We start from the raw sequence: 18321 nt of genomic DNA, 5'->3' as shown, positions 1-18321 counted from the left end.
GACAGGGTGTCGATTGCAAGGAAGAGCGAAGTGTCCATCTGACTCTCCTTCTTTTATAGCCAGGTTTCCACCGGTACTGGTGGTAGCTATCGGCAATTTCTTTCCGTAGATAACAGCAAATACTTTACGCAGCTAACAGCAAGCACTCTCCGCAGCTAACAGCAAGCACTTTCCGCAGCTAACAGCAGTCACTTTCTGCAGCTAACAGCAATCATATACGTCAGCAGGATACATTTAGCTAGCGACAGCACACCCTAATTCTCAGTATATAGGAGGTGAGATAACATAAACAGTGCATCTGGTTCTTGGAAACTGCCTCAGGCAGGGTGGGGGTCTGTGTATCCTGTGCATGTGCATCCTGTGCATGATAACGGCAGTTTTGTGAGTCAAAGGTTTTTCCCTCAAACAAGTCATACATAGTTCATACATTGATCATTCTTTTTATTCGTTGTACATTTCATAGCCAAGATATTTCTTTTATTCTGATCATCTTATTTGTTTCATATTATAATGATATTATAGCGAGTGAAATGTCACACATATGGGCCATCTATATCACACTATGTATGCATCATAAACAATGTCTGTATGGCGTAATTTATTTTCTTAGTGATTTGGGGTCTTGAATTTACATGGTGATTTATGCACACTTCATTATTTCTTTTCATTTTGCCAGAGTGTGGAACATTATTTACCACTATTAAAGTTGATGAAATGAATCAATGTATAGCTCTCAGTGCAATAGTCAGATGCGATTCAGTTGTAACAGATTAAGTGTAAAATTTAAACTAAAAGCATAACTTATTTTTCGTGTTGATGCTTTGTGTAAACTGAAATCATAGATAGCTGTAAAGTTGCATTGCAAGAAATATCAATTTAGTCAAACACTCTCAAGCAGAAATACTATCACTTAAATTCTTAATTTGCATTTATTCCTATAAACACTGAATGTTGACAGTTCTCAAAGAAGAGTCCAACAAACAAAATATTTTAACAAAATATCTGAATAAGACGAATAACACTAGTGGAGTGATAAAAACACTACTTACAAAACAAAATGTACCAACTTTCACATTTGTTCACAAATGGATTTTGTGTATTTATTATAAATTTTGCTTTTCAATGTATGCTGTGCCCTCTTTTCTTACTGATTTGGTCTTTTGAATCTTACAGATGTTTTTGGACACACATACAGTAACTATATAAAGATTATGTTTGAAAGTTATTCAAGAGTGTGAAAACTTTGCATCACTGCGGTGTGAAATACCCCCTGTCAAAATATGTTAGCTTGTAAAAATACGCACAGAGTTTAGCAGTACTATTTACACACACACACACACATTTTTGGAGGATGTGTAATAGAGCTCATCTCTTTAATTTTGTGCTGGATGTTTAAAGTGCTAGTGACTTCTATGATGTTTTGTAGCATAAAGATTTATCTGGATCACTCAACATAAAGTTTTGTTTTCTGACCTCACAGAGATTACACTAAGATTTGATTTCTTGACTTTTGCTTGTTTGCACTGTGCCCCGGATCTTAGGAATCAATGTGTGGTTGTTACACACCTCAGGTATAATTTGAAATGTAGGTTTGTCAAAAGAAAAAGGTTCAGTCATACATTTTCTAGTGAAAATTGTGTTTTACTCGTGTGAGGAAACTGCTCGGCTACAGTTCTAATACCAGTTGCTGGTTATCAGTCTGTTTTAAAGAATACAATAAAGTGTGAGGGTTTTGTAAGGATGAACCCAATTGCAGACAGTTTGCGAAAACACACAAGGTTTATTTGACAAAAAGGGAAAACAAAACCCACGATGGGGTAAAACAAGACTGAAGGGCAAAAACAAAGACTAACAACACTAGACTAAGACTTGACAGGTAACTAGACAAATAACTAATAACAGCAACAAGATCAGGATTGTACAAGACAGAGTTCTTCACTAGATACTCACGAGAGGGTCAACACACAGGTAAAGTATCACATGATACACACACTGAGAATCACAATGAACCGGCACAAGACAGCAAACACAAGGGGATTAAATAGAGAGACTAATGATAACAACAGGTGACACAGGTAAAGCAATAATGACAAAACGAGGATAACAAGGGGGCGGGGCCAGAGGACGAGACAACACAAGCACATGGTCCAAACCAAAGGCCACGTGCTTGCACACAAAACATGGTTCTGTCATGATCCTGCCTCAAGAATTAAAGAACAACAAGAACTAGATGGCAGAATCATGACATAAAGTAAAAGTTTTATTTAAAGAAAATAGACAACTTTCCTTGCTTTTTGTGGCAAACAAATGTATAAATGTCTGAACATTTAAAATCCCTTAGTTTGAAGTAAAATATGTAAATCTGTTGTTGTTTTGCAACACACACACACACACACACACACACACACACACACACACACACACACACACATACACTATGGGTTGGGGCAAAAACTAAAACATTTTCTTTAAAAAATACTAAAATAACTAAAGTAACGACCAAATTGATATACACTAAAAATGTTTTTTGTGTGCGAGCCCAGAGAATCACCAGAAAGCTTTTGATGAAGTGTCATTCTTTAAACATCCAGCCTAAGCAACTGTCGTAAAACCATTAACAAACCCATTTAGGTTGCACTCTTCCCCCTGCCAGTTCCACTTGTAAACACCTTAACTGTGATTTTAGAAAAAATGTTTGATTCTTTGTCTGAGGTATTAACATAAACCTATAGTTCAGGTACTACATCCTACTGTGGCACACACACACACACACACACACACACACACACACACACGTAGGGCTAATGGTATTCCTGAATGCCTTGACTCAAATGTTTTGAGTCAATTAACATATAGGCTACCCTACAACAAAGGTTTTCAACACTCAGGGTGCCACCATTACGTGATACCGGCTTGGGTGAATTTCACCCCCAACAATAAATGAATGAATGAATGATTAATTTATTTCTTTTCTTTTCTTTTTCCTCTTCAGAACATGATCATTAGTAACAGAACATATTTTAACAAAAAATAATAAGAACAAAATCTCAGCATGTTCAAAAGAAAAGAAAAAATATAGAAAAAAAAGGAGAAGGAAGAAGCTAACTTATATTTGCCTTCCCCTTTTACACATCTAGCTTTGAAACGGCTACTGTTTTCTCTTTACAAAGTATCATAATTTATCCTTTTTGAGAAAAAAAAAAAACGTAATCATTTGCAGTACATTTATCTAAAAATAAATCACACAATACAATTATAAAATAAGAAAGAAAGACACAAATAATAAAAAAACACAAAATGTAATACTAACAATAATATAAATATTAATGAAATGGCAAGAAACAGACTGTATGGTTATTCAAATCAACCTCTTAAAGAGGAAATGAGACATCCCAAATCCACCTTAATTCATATACTTTTCTAATATAGACATTTTAAACCTTCTTTTAAATTGCACAATATGATTGCTTTCCTTAATTATTACAGGTAAATTATTCCACAACCTCACCCCATTGACAGATATGCACATGCTTTTGAGTGTGGTGCGTGCCATTGATTGAGAGAGATTTCCTCTCCTTCTTAAATTGTATCTACTATCTCTTTCCTTAAACCATTTTTGAATATTACTAGGAAGTACATTGTTTTTAGCTTTGTACATGATTTGTGTAGTCTTAAGATCCACTATGTCTTTAAATTGTAATGTTTGCAATGTTAAAAATAGTTCATTTGTATGTACATAATGACCAACATTGCAGACTATTCTTATTGCCTTTTTCTGCATTGTGCATATCGTCTTAAGGGTGGTTTTATAGGTATTGCCCCACACTTCTGTACAGTAGTGCAAATAAGGAAGAAAAAGTGCACAGTATAAGATATACATTGTATCGCGGTTCAATATGTGTCTCACTTTACAAAATATACCATTAATCTTTGCCAATTTAGAACTAATATAGTTGACTTGAGATTTCCAGCTTAGTTTATGATCAATTATTACTCCTAAAAAGGAGTTTTCATAGACTCTTTCTAATCTGGAATTATCACACAGTACTTCAATAGTTAAATCTTCGGGAATTCTACGTTTCCCAAAGATCATAAATTTAGTTTTCTTTATATTGAGAGATAATTTGTTTAAGTCAAACCACAATTTAAGCTTAGCCAACTCTTTAGAGACAGTCTTCAACAAATTTTGGAGATTCTCTCCTTCACAAAATATATTTGTATCATCTGCAAAAATTACAAATTTCAACAAATCAGAAGTTTTAACAATATCATTTATGTATAATATAAATAATTTTGGTCCTAGAATTGAACCTTGTGGTACACCATATATTGTATTTTGGAGCTTCGACCTTTCCTCCCCCATCTGCACATATTGTTGTCTATGTTCTAAATAGCTTTTTATCCAGTTTAGCCCTATTCCCCTAATTCCATAAATTTCCAATTTTTGAAGCAAAATATGATGATCTATTGTATCAAAGGCCTTTTTGAGGTCTATAAATACACCTATAGCAAACTTCTTATCATCAATACTGGTTGTTAATTCTTCCACCAGGTCTATTAGAGCCAGAGACGTAGAACGGTTTGTTCTAAAACCATATTGACTATCAGTTAAGATCCCATATTTATCAATAAAACTATCCAATCTGATGGAGAATATCTTCTCCAGAATTTTAGAGAATTGGGGAAGCAGTGAGATTGGCCTATAGTTAGTATAAAGATTCTGTTCACCAGCTTTAAAGATAGGGACCACTTTAGCTATTTTCATATGTAGCCCTCCTGCCGGGTAGAATATTGTGGCTCACAATGTAAGAATCTGTCTAGGGGATCTTAAATTTATCCACTACCCCGGTGGAGGCACATTTCCCTTCAGTTACAGTATCAACACATAACCCAGATCTCAGATCTTCACCTGATAGTGTCAGATTTGTGTTTTCTATTTGGAAATAATAATAAAAAAAAACACTATTGTGTTTACCTTTAGATTTTTTAAATACAAATCTCTCAAAGGAAAAAAAAATAATTAATAATAAACAGTCTTTCCACAGGAAATCACACAAAATTATGGCAGATCAATAAACATGCATTTATTATTCTCAGTACTCTGTTGTCTTTGTTTTTTTTCCTCTTTGAATGACCAAATAATTCAATTCACAAAGTCACAACCAATAATCACCATAAAATAAAATAAAATAAAATGTCAATGTAATAAATTTACCCAGCTGGGATTTTCAGTACACAGATGGCGCGCTAGTTGGAGCTCTTTGATGCAAAACCAGAGTAGGCTACTCACGAATCAGGAAAAAGAATTCCAATTGCAGAATGCTCACTCTTCAACGAGATGACAAACAGCAACCGTGACGCAACCCACGACGACGTTGAGTAGGCCTCGATGAACTCCTCCCTCGTGGTGGTTAGATGCATCCGCGAAAATCCACACAGATCTCCCGATTTCGACAATCACTCGGTGTCAAAGACAATAAACACACAGTTGACATGAATTCCCAACTACATACTCCACTGCGGTACTTTTACCCAAAATAAACACGGGTATATTCTTCCGGATTTCACACGAATTACTCAACTTCTTATATCTCAAACTGCAACACTGAACTTGAGAAAATAAACACGGATATATTCTTCCGGATTTCACACGTAAAACTAATAAAACAAATCAACGATGATAGGAAAAAAAAACACAGATTTTCTCACATGGGATCCTCGTGCTAGATATCCTCTATCTCTTTTACTCACGTGAAACTAAAGTGCGCATGCAGTCTTTCAGCGAACTCTCTCGCATTTCTTTTCCGTTCGGCAAGCTGCAAACTCATCCATGAATTTTTCAGTTCACACTATACTCTCGTCACCGAGCTAGCACTAAAACCAAAAAATCTGCGTGAGCGTCGACCACTGTCAGCTTTCCTCGTGTCGAACTTCCCAGAAAAAAAAAACCTCGCGAGAGATTTAGGGGTCAAAGTCCACCGTTTTCATTGTCCAACTGAAACTCTCTCAGAATACTCAATAAAATGCAGCCATTTTATGAGTTGTTTTCCCTTACACACATATTGAAAAAAACTTTATAAACATGTCTCATATTTAAACATAAAAAAAAAACAAAGTCGATCTACACTTTGTTTGAGTGTATGTTTTCAGACCCAAGATACAAATAATAAAATTCTCTTTTCAAAGAAAAACGACAGTTATACGTTTAGAAACACAAACATTTATCCAGGTCTCTACATTCTCCCCCCACCAAGAATCGTTATGTCCCCATAACGAGGGAAAACTGAAAATCACACAATTTACATTTCAGTACCTTATCTCTTTTCACATTTTTAGACACCTATCCACTTTTCAAATGAATGAGCAAAATAATATCACAATAGACCCATGTCTACACTGAAACAAATTACTCAAATTAGCGTCTAGTCGTTAAATCAACTGAACAAGTACTTAACCTTCTTGCAGGCACATTCATCCACAAAAAGATGGTAGAACAGTATCTAACAGGACTTACACTTTTAGTTTGAGCAATGGCAGGCTCAAATTTTGGCTTCCCAAGAGTATCATAGGTAAACCTCTTAGGCACAGTTCTCTCTCTTTGAGACCTTCTCTGCTCTTCAATTACCTCAGTAGAGATACATTGAGTTACATCATCGTCATTCACATTTGAAAAGTCTTGCACATCACTTTCAACATCATCACCAATGTCTGACAATTGGCTCACACTTTGCAAGTTATCAAAATCACTTTCTGGTAGCAGTCTTGAAACAGACTCTACAGACTCATCTGTCTCAACTCTTTGAGGAATCTCAACTCTGGCTCCAGAATGCTCAAATTTCTCAGAAACACTCTGTTCAACAGTCTCGGAAACAGCATTATCAGAAACCCCTGCATCATTCTGAGGAGTGTCTCTTCTCCTAGGAGTCAAAGGATGATTTTCAGGTACGTGATACCACACTCCATACATTTCATCCTCACTCTCTGAACTCACATCAGAATTCTGATCAACTCTGGCTTCTGTTTCCTGTCTTACAGATGTATTCTCACCTTCCTGTGCTGGACTCTGTGTCTGTCCAGCATTCTTCCTTTTCCTCAGAACTCTCTTCCTGGGTTCCAGGACACGGTCAGGAGCTTGTTGCTGTCTCAACCCTTGTCCAACAGGAAGAATGTGATTCCTATGCAGAATCTTGACAGGTCCAGTTCCACTCTCTGGCTTAAGACGGAACACAGGTAAGTGAGGCATCTGGCTCTGGACAAGGTAGGGCTCAGCACTCCATCTGTCCGCCAACTTGTGCTTTCCTTGCAATCCAAGATTCCTGATCAGTACTCTATCTCCAGGAACAAGGTGAGAGTAATGCAGTTTCTGATCATATCTCCTCTTATTTCCTGCATTCTTCTTTCCAGCTTTTTCCTCCGCCAGCTCGTATGCAGACTTCAGCTCTTGCTGCATGATTTTGACAAAACGCTGGTAAGACTTAGTGGAAGTACTATCACTAGACACACCAAAACTCAGATCTATGGGCAATCTGGCTTCCCTTCCAAACATAAGGAAGTAAGGCGAGTATCCTGTGGCTTCATTCAGGCTGCTATTGTACACATGTACAAGATGCCCAATGTGACGGCTCCACTGTGGTTTCTGCTTTGGATCCAGGGTCCCCAACATATCCAAGAGTGTCCGGTTGAACCGTTCGGGTTGCGGATCACCCTGGGGATGGTATGGTGTTGTCCGGGATTTCTCCACTCCTAACAAGTCAAACAACTCCTGGATGAGCCTGCTCTCGAAATCCCGTCCCTGGTCCGAGTGCATCCGTCTAGGCAGTCCATAGTGAATGAAGTATTTCTCCCACAGGACCTTTGCAACTGTGGACGCCTTCTGGTCCTTAGTCGGAAACGCTTGGGCATACCTTGTGTAATGGTCAGTGATGACTAAGACATTTCCAATGTTCTTGGAGTCTGGCTCAATGGATAGAAAGTCCATACACACAAGATCCATAGGTCCATCACTGGATAAGTGTGACAATGGCGCAACTCTCTTTGGCAGGGTCTTCCTCTGAACACATCTGGCACATGTTTGACAGTACTTCTCCACCTCCATCTTCATTCGTGGCCAGTAAAATCTCTCTCTTACCAAGCCATAAGTCTTGTCAAATCCCAGGTGTCCAGAATCATCATGAAGCGACCGGAGAACTACTTCATGGAACTTTCTGGGCAAGCACAATTGCTTACGACGGGGTTTGTCTGGAGCTTGAGTGCATCGAGACATCACTCCATTCTCAATTTCTAATCTTTCCCACTCTCTCATGATCAAGGGAAGATCCTTGTGAGATTCCTTCTTGACCTTGCATGGATCTCCTCCTTTAAGAGCTCTCCATATCTCTCCAAGACAAGGATCCTCTTGCTGGGCACGTGACAGATCTGCAGAACTCAGTTTTGGAATCATAGAAGTATCCAGAGTGGCTAAGTTGCAGTAAGCTCTGGGGACTGATTTAGGAGATCCTCCCAATGACGTGACAATCCTGCTGGCAGATGTGAAACAGTTGTACTTGTCTTGCACTGGCAGCTTACACAGGGATCTCACTCCAGAGGATGATATATTTGTCCACTCCTGCTCCTTCACTCCCCTATGAGGACGACGAGACAAAGCATCGGCATCAACATTTTGTCTCCCAGGCCTGTACTTGAGACTGAAGTCGTATGCAGAAAGGGCCGCCAGCCACCTATGTCCCGTAGCATCCAGTTTGGCTGTGGTCAGAACGTAAGTTAGCGGGTTGTTGTCCGTCTGCACTTCAAACTTTGCTCCGTACAGGTAATCATGTAGCTTGTCAACAACAGCCCACTTTAACGCCAAGAACTCAAGTTTATGGACTGGGTAGTTCCTTTCAGAAGGCGTCAAGCTTCTGCTGACAAACGCTACAGGCTTCAACCCCTGTCCTTGGTCCTGATACAGCACCCCGCCCAACCCTTCACAACAGGCATCAACATGTAAGACGTACGGGAGCTGAGAATTAGCAAAGACCAACACAGGAGCCTGGGTAAGTCTCACCTTCAACTCATTGAAAGCAGCTTCACAAGCATCAGTCCATCTACTTCCAAATGGATCCGAGGCTTTGTACACAACTCTGTCGGTGTTGTCCCCAGCTTTAATCTTCTTCAAGGTCTTAGCTGGTAGACACCCCTGCAGCAACTGGTTTAGTGGGTAAGACACTCTTGAATAGTCTTTGACAAATCTCCTGTAGTACCCACAGAAACCTAAGAAGGAACGTAGCTCTGTCACGTTCTGGGGCCTGGGCCATGACTGGACAGCTTCAATTTTGGAGGGATCAGTCGAGACACCATCTTGAGACACGATGTGACCCACATAGCTGACAGAAGTCTGACAAAAGGTGCACTTGTCCAAGGACAACTTCAACCCTTCGCTCTGCAAGCGGTCCAACACCTTAAGCAGCCTCTCCTCATGCTCCTCCAAAGTCCGTCCAAAGACAATGAGGTCGTCCAAGTAGACCAGCACTTCCAACAGGTTCATGTCTCCCACCGTCTTTTCCATCACTCGTTGGAAAGTTGAGGGAGCTCCACAAATCCCTTGTGGCATCCGCTGGAATTGGTAAAACCCCACTGGGCAAATGAAAGCTGTCTTCTCTTGGTCGTCTTCACTCAGAGGGATCTGATAATATCCACTCCTAAGGTCCAATACACTGAACCACTGGCTTCCATTTAAGCAGGCCAGAGCATCTTCAATGCGTGGAACAGTGTATTGGTCAGGGATTGTGCGACGATTCAACGTTCTGTAGTCCACACACATCCTTATCTGTCCATTCTTTTTTCGGACTACGACGATCGGTGAAGCGTAGGGACTTCTGGAGTCGGCAATAATTCCAGCCTCTTTTAGCTTCTCCAAGTGCTGCCTAACATCCTCAATGTCGGCTGGTGCAAGCCGCCGTGACCTCTCACGAAAAGGCTTATCCTCTGTCAGTCTGATGTGATGTTGAGTACTCTTTGAACATCCCACATCAAATTCATCGCAGGAGAAAACATCCTTTCTCTCCAACATCTTTTCGGCCAGCCGTTGTTTCCATTCTGCAGAAACCGATGTATCGCCAAAATTAAATGAATCCTTGGTCAGTTTGGTTTGACCACTACTCTCTCTGGGTTTAGAGACAGTAGGCACAACATCAACCGGAAACACATGGGCGATAGGCATTCCTCTCTTAATCGTCACTGGGCAAGAAGAGACATTCCTAATAGTGACTCCTATTCTTTTTGACTGGACAGCAGTAGCAGACTGCACCTCGGCTCTCACTAGCAGTTCCTCAGGAAACCGGGACTCCTCAGGCTGATCCACTAACAGGGTTTTAGCAGATGATGTGACGGGGTATTTCAGGATTCCAGAAACCCTCACACTCTCTCCCGGAATCAACTTCAACGGCTTAAGGCGATGAAACCAGACTGTCCCTCTACAGTCATCAACATCACACTTGTTAACAGCAAGGACCCGTTCATAGGCAGTTCTGATCTCAGGATGAACAGTCAGGTTATGAAGGAAATCATTACCCATCTTCGTCTTACAAACGTCTACAAGCTTCTTTACCACAGCCGTGTTTGTTCCCACCAGAATGTTGACATCTCCTTTCATGACAGGATCGGGACAGACCAACACAAGTGCATCTATGGATTCCGCCACTCCTGCCACAGATCCTGGAAACTCCAGCCTTAAAGACAAGCAGCCATCATAGGGGTATCTCTGCGAGCTTAATCCCCATATCTCCAAATTTTCAATTGGTGTCAATGGCAGATGCTTTAAGTGTTTCTCATAGAATGATCTGTACAACAGCGTGACCTGCGATCCACTATCCAGCAAAGCCTTAGTGTAGATACCTTCCACCTGGATGGGAAGGACAGAGCTAGGTCCCACTAACCCGTTCGGAAGATCTACTTGCTCAGCTCTTGCTCTTTTGCACTTTGTGGAACGTGTCTTCCCCGGAGCTTCAGGCCGTTCCTCTACTGAGCCCCGGAGGCATTTCCCGATGGCTGTCTCATTTTGATGAGCCGCTGGTTTACTCTCCTGAGATTCTCTTCCTTGGTACAATCACGTTTCAGATGCCCATCTTCTCCACATCTGTAGCAGAAGATGTTAGCCTTGTTCACTGGTCGGGTTGGTGTTTTGCTTTCTGCAATCGCAGCTAAACTGTGTGTAACGGAACGGTCGTAAGTCACTGGTTCTTTCGCCACGGCTGACAAGCGAGACACCTCGTTCTTTAGCCCCCTAATCTCCCTCTTCAGCATTTCTATTTCTGGATTGGCCAGATTGGTGTTACCAGATGACTCATTCTTTGCCGGGGGCACCCCAGACACAGCAACATTTGCATGCACTGAGCTCCTTTGTCTCAACATACTCTCTTCTTCTCGCACCTCTTTCATCAGCTCATTGAAAGGAGGAGGAGCACACAGCTTATGTGTCATCCTCAAGCGCATTGCCACTAGGTCACTTGAAAGAGCACCTCTAACTATTTGCTGCATTCGAAGACGATTCATTGCAGGGTACTCAATGCCTCTTTTCCTCAGCATACTGTGCAGCATCCTATCCAATCTCATTATGTAGGCTGAGAGCTTCTCTCCCTCACTCTGATAAGTGCTCCTAAATTTTAGCATCAAATCTGCAGCATCCTCCGTGGTGCCAAACGCTGACTCTAACGCACTCAGGTAGTCACTGAAAGCAGCAGATGGATTACCGGTCTTTTCGAACCTTACAATGTCCGCTGCAGGACCTCTGAGACACTCTACTAGTCTCTGCTTTTTGACATTATCCGAACACTGCCACTCTTCCAGAATGTGAGTAGTCTGCTCCACCCATACCTCATACTCATCCTCTCCATGGGGAGTGGGAATGAACCCAGAGAATGGACGCAGCTTCCTATATCCAACTCTCTCCTCAGATGAAGCCACATGACAGGTTTGAACAAGGGAATTGATGGCATCAACCAGTTTAGTGTCAAGCACAGGGGTAGAGGAAGCCAAACTTGGAATGTCAGATAGCGACTTTCCCTCTGTTTGAAGAAAAGACATCAGCTTAGTCTGAAACTCATCTTCCCTACTATGTTTAGGTGCCTCAGCTGCAACATGCACAACCTGCGTGTACCAGGTACCTACTTCAGGTCCTCCGAGCTCTGCAGGTATAGACATCTCCGAAACATTGCTAACTGTCTCAATCAGAAGAAACTGCTGTCGCTTAGTCTTATCAAAGAGGCGATCAAGTACTTTGCATTTCCTCATTCCCAGAGCAGCATCCAGCACTTCATAAACTACTCTGTCTTCACAATCTGCAGGTACGTTGCTCAGAATGATAACCCTGTCCAACTCAACACCTTTCTCTCTGCACCAATCAATAACCTCACTAACCTCCATTTTGTTCACCTGTGTCCTCAACAGTATGTGCTCAAAAAAACAGGTTATGACTGTTAAGCATTAAAGTTCTCTTCACAGAACTCTCAAAGAAACAATATACAAATAAATCACTTCCAAAATAAAATTCACAAATTTTTTTTTTTTTTTACAGAACACAGTTCACTGTGTCTGAAACACAATCTGAATAATCTGACTTATCCCGGACGAGCCCCCACAAAATGTAGCCCTCCTGCCGGGTAGAATATTGTGGCTCACAATGTAAGAATCTGTCTAGGGGATCTTAAATTTATCCACTACCCCGGTGGAGGCACATTTCCCTTCAGTTACAGTATCAACACATAACCCAGATCTCAGATCTTCACCTGATAGTGTCAGATTTGTGTTTTCTATTTGGAAATAATAATAAAAAAAAACACTATTGTGTTTACCTTTAGATTTTTTAAATACAAATCTCTCAAAGGAAAAAAAAATAATTAATAATAAACAGTCTTTCCACAGGAAATCACACAAAATTATGGCAGATCAATAAACATGCATTTATTATTCTCAGTACTCTGTTGTCTTTGTTTTTTTTCCTCTTTGAATGACCAAATAATTCAATTCACAAAGTCACAACCAATAATCACCATAAAATAAAATAAAATAAAATGTCAATGTAATAAATTTACCCAGCTGGGATTTTCAGTACACAGATGGCGCGCTAGTTGGAGCTCTTTGATGCAAAACCAGAGTAGGCTACTCACGAATCAGGAAAAAGAATTCCAATTGCAGAATGCTCACTCTTCAACGAGATGACAAACAGCAACCGTGACGCAACCCACGACGACGTTGAGTAGGCCTCGATGAACTCCTCCCTCGTGGTGGTTAGATGCATCCGCGAAAATCCACACAGATCTCCCGATTTCGACAATCACTCGGTGTCAAAGACAATAAACACACAGTTGACATGAATTCCCAACTACATACTCCACTGCGGTACTTTTACCCAAAATAAACACGGGTATATTCTTCCGGATTTCACACGAATTACTCAACTTCTTATATCTCAAACTGCAACACTGAACTTGAGAAAATAAACACGGATATATTCTTCCGGATTTCACACGTAAAACTAATAAAACAAATCAACGATGATAGGAAAAAAAAACACAGATTTTCTCACATGGGATCCTCGTGCTAGATATCCTCTATCTCTTTTACTCACGTGAAACTAAAGTGCGCATGCAGTCTTTCAGCGAACTCTCTCGCATTTCTTTTCCGTTCGGCAAGCTGCAAACTCATCCATGAATTTTTCAGTTCACACTATACTCTCGTCACCGAGCTAGCACTAAAACCAAAAAATCTGCGTGAGCGTCGACCACTGTCAGCTTTCCTCGTGTCGAACTTCCCAGAAAAAAAAAACCTCGCGAGAGATTTAGGGGTCAAAGTCCACCGTTTTCATTGTCCAACTGAAACTCTCTCAGAATACTCAATAAAATGCAGCCATTTTATGAGTTGTTTTCCCTTACACACATATTGAAAAAAACTTTATAAACATGTCTCATATTTAAACATAAAAAAAAAACAAAGTCGATCTACACTTTGTTTGAGTGTATGTTTTCAGACCCAAGATACAAATAATAAAATTCTCTTTTCAAAGAAAAACGACAGTTATACGTTTAGAAACACAAACATTTATCCAGGTCTCTACACATATTTGTGGGAAAAGAACCCAATTTCAGAGAGAGATTGGAAATATATACTATGGGATCTACTATTACTGCAATTAGTTGTTTAATTAAAAGCATATCAATATCATTACAGTCTCTTGATGTTTTATTCTTAAAGTTATTAACAATATCAAGTACTTCGGTTTTATCAGTATCTCTCAAAAAAATAGTTGCTGGATTTCTTTCTTTTAAATATTGTGGGACATCGTCCTGTTGTGGAGGTATTATCTCATCGGCCAGATTGGGGCCTACGTTCACAAAGAATCCATTGAAGCCAGCCACGACTTCATCCATGTTTTTAATTATTTTACCATTATCAATAAATTCGTTTGGAAAACCAGTACTTGTTTTTTTCCTTCTAATAATTGAATTTAAAATGTTCCACGTACCCTTTATATTGTTTTTATTAGTTTCCAGCAATCTACTATAATAGTCTTTTTTACATTTTCTTAAGATAGCTGTTAATTTATTTTTATATGTCTTATATTTAAATTCTTTCTCTTCAGTTCTACACTTAACAAAGTCTTAATATAGAGTATTCTTTTTTTTGCAAGCCTTCATCAGACCCCTTGTAACCCAGGGTTTATATGGACGTTTAGATGTTATCTCTGATTGCTGGATTGGACAATTTTTATAATACAGAGTCAAAAAGGTATTTAGAAATGAGTTGTAGGCTAAGTCAACATCCCCTTCTTCATACACACTCTTCCAATCTTGAACTAACAAGTCATTTTTTAATTTATTCATGGTGTGATCTGTTCTTAATCTCCTCTGTATATTTATTTTGCTGGTATCCAAATTATAGTGTTTACATTCATGGAGTACAAATATTGGCAGATGGTCAGTAATATCATTTATTAACAATCCACTTTCTAAATTACTACTCATATTATTTGTAAGAATATTATCTATTATTGTTGCTGAGTGTGTGGTAATTCTGCTCAGTTTGTTTATACATGGATATAGGCCTGTACTGTACATTACATCAATAAACTCTTCTATTGCAGGTGATTTACTCGGATTTAAAAAATCTATATTATAATCCCCACAGAAATAAGCAACCTTCTGCTTGGCATTCAAAACCAAGGCCTCAAACACTTCTTTAAAGCTTTCAATACCAGAGTTGGGTGCTCTATAAACGCAACTAACGACAACATTCTTCATTTTACCCATATCGATTTCCACCGTTAAATACTCACAAATACCATCAATAACAGTCGTCATACTTTCAACAATCATATGCTTTAACCTATTATCCACAAACATTGCAACTCCCCCACCTCTTTTGTTAACTCTATTGACATAATGTAATTGATAACCTTCTAGTTCAAGTTGAATTCCTTTATCATGACTAAGCCAACTCTCAGAAATAGCAACTATATTAAATTGCATGGTATTATGATGCAAGTAGTCTCTGATCTTATCAAAGTTTGCATATAGACTCCTGCTATTAAAATGTACAATTGAAATACCATTATCCAAGTTAAATTTTTCCTTAAATTGGTGTTCAGTATAATAAAAACAATTTCTAGTAACTTGGTCAAAAAAATTGCTTTCCGGGTCTATATCTTGTTCCTGCATAATAATTGTTCAATATGATCGCAAACTTTCTTCCCAATCTCACACATCCTGATCAATGCACATACACACCAGTGAAAGTGATAATAGAGCAATTTGTCCAAGAAAAATCTAACAACAACAAAAAATAAAAATAAAATTTTTAGAAGATATGATATTAGATTCCGACAGGTAGGCATTTTGAATAGGAAAGTGAGTTCAATATGAGTCTCTGGAGCACGAAGAAAGGCACTTGGAAAAACAGTAAGTCAACCATCAGTCTCAACCAAAAAGGGAAAAAAATACCTTCATAGTTTGTGGCAGGGTTGTTCCAAATAAATATAAATCTGCTCACCACCACCAAGTTGGACTCTTTATGTCTGAAATAAACCTCTTTCAGATAGATCTGGGCATCAAGAAATAGTTCTTGTTGGCTAGACAATGCCATATTTCTCCAGGTCTTTGAGGTCCCGGATTAACAGGACCTTCATCTCCTCACCAGATAGAGCATTTGTACGTATCCAAATTTTACAGTCCCTTGTCCAAGTTGAATGAATTTTCCTTTGTTTCTTCAGTGCCCTTGCATGTTTAGCTATTTCAGCATTCCTTTTCGTGAGATGTTCATTTACATACACGTGCGTGTCCTTCAACTTTTTTCCTTGTTTCAAGAGTTCTATTTTTTTGTTTTCTATTTACAAATCTCAAAATGATGGTTCTTTCCATTTGTCCGTTCCTTTTGGGGAGGGTGTAGCAAGCAGCGATACTCTCCTTGTGAATAGAGATATCCCTTCTATTGAAGAACTTGATCACCTGCTCCTCCAGCGTCTGTTTTTCTTTCTCTGTTATGTCAACTTCGCTGCTCTCCCCTCGGGTGACATTGGAGTAAGTGCGGTGTGTTGTTTTTAGGCCACTAATGACCACATCTTCTTTTCTTGTATATTGCTCCAAGTCATCAACTCTTTTCTCCAACTCTGCAATTTTCTCATCCTTCTGTGCAAGTAGGTTGTTTAGTTTCTTCACATCCTCTACCAAACCGCTTATCTTGCCCACATTTTCAGCCATTCCATCAATTTTCTTTGCCAGTTCTCTCAGAGCTTTCTTGACATCCTCCATTTTGAATTTGACTGGTTTTCACAGTCTTGACAAGTATTGTCAGAAGTGCCCCAAAACATCAAAATAGTGGGAAACACTCATAAAAGTTAGATCCCAATATCCATATAAAGCCATAGACTTCACTTATCTACTTGGGTGTCAAGTCATTTTCATGATTTTTGACGGATTCAGTTGCAGTCTCTCATTGCCATTCACTCGGCAGCCATCTTGAATCCAACTTCAACTTCAACTGGCATATTGTCAACATGGGCATACCCCCAATACAAATACAATCAGTTTCCCCCCAGCTGACTGGAAGGAGCCCAGATTTTTGTTGACACATGGAGTCTCTGTCAATCATGAGTGACAAGGGGTGCCTAAATCTACCAAAAGATGGTCATAAAATCAAACAAAAGTTTTTTTTTGTCTTTTAAAAGTTTCCCGGATCTCACCAAAGGAGGATGTCACACGGCTCCAAACTTCCTAGACATACAGGAGCCTGTCAGCTACCACCGTAAATCAGAAACACTGTTTTCTTGATACAAGAACACTACGACAGTCATGAGTGACAGGCACACAACTCTGTACCAACACAGGGCCATAAATCAAGTCATAAAACACCTTTTTTGACACATGGTTTATGTTAATACTACTCCTATTCCTCAGCTGGATCCGTTGCTCCGCAAAATGAAACTACCTGCACTTCTGAGGTAATTTTTTCCAGGATTATTATTAAGATAGTATTATTCCTCACAGCGTCGTAAATATGAGTCTCTTTCGGTGGGTTATCCAGCTGATGTGGGCGTGGATCGCCTCAGAGCGTTTGTGTTTGAATAGAGCGCGTGCTCCGTGGGCGTGGTCAAATTAACTTTAATGAGCTGAGACGAGAACGACTATCATCTCTCTCTTTTCGTACAGATTACATAAAATGAGAAAATTAGTTTTTTATATAAATTACTTCATTTAAAAGAAGATAATTCAGGCTTCATGCCTGTGTGCCTGTATACCTGTTTGACTGAGTATTCGCGGAGATGAGTCTCTGCAGAAATATTCTGGTCCCGACTCTAACGCTGTGCTGCAGGCGTTCTCTAATGAGATGCTCACCAAGGTGCCGGGTTACGTCCACAGTTTAGGAACTGCCATCGGTGCACTGAACACAGTCCCGAATGCTGTCGGTCTTGGAGCTCTGGTGATTTCCATGATCATAGAGATCGCCATCAAGAGCAGCACTCAGACGAGGGATGACACATACAGCCTGTTACGACGAGTGTTTGGGGAAGAGAAAGCTTCGAGTGTCCGAGACACAATGGCAGAGTATCTGAAACGCCATCAAGTGTACATGAACAATGACCAACTATTACGGGAGGAAATAAGGAGACTGGAAAAGCAGCTGAGCGACCATCTCACCATCCTCAGAAACTCCCTTCTGCATGACGGACAGATGAGCAGCCGCGGGTTCAAGATCTGGGTCAACTGAGCCGCCTTCCACGTCCAGATGCTGATCCACGAGGCTCGCCTGGATATTCAGGCTGCAAAACCTGCATCAGACTGTGTTCGTGAGATC

At 39.9% G+C, this 18321-nt stretch overlaps 2 protein-coding genes across 3 annotated transcripts in view; both read left to right on the top strand.

The window, feature by feature from the left end:
* LOC130073536 (NHL repeat-containing protein 3-like) overlaps positions 1 to 18321 on the top strand; it is a 114405-nt gene that overhangs the window by 73251 nt on the left and 22833 nt on the right. The gene's annotated exons all lie outside the window — the stretch shown is intronic.
* LOC130073549 (uncharacterized) overlaps positions 1 to 18321 on the top strand; it is a 58581-nt gene that overhangs the window by 39405 nt on the left and 855 nt on the right. The window lies entirely within an intron of this gene.

The sequence above is a fragment of the Rhinichthys klamathensis genome, unplaced genomic scaffold (genome assembly GCF_029890125.1).
Source record: "Rhinichthys klamathensis goyatoka isolate OS25496 unplaced genomic scaffold, OSU_Roscu_1.1 h1tg000550l_1, whole genome shotgun sequence".
NCBI lineage: Eukaryota > Metazoa > Chordata > Actinopteri > Cypriniformes > Leuciscidae > Rhinichthys > Rhinichthys klamathensis.
The sequence above is the reverse complement of the archived record's forward strand: the minus strand, read 5'-3'. Positions and strand labels throughout refer to the sequence as shown.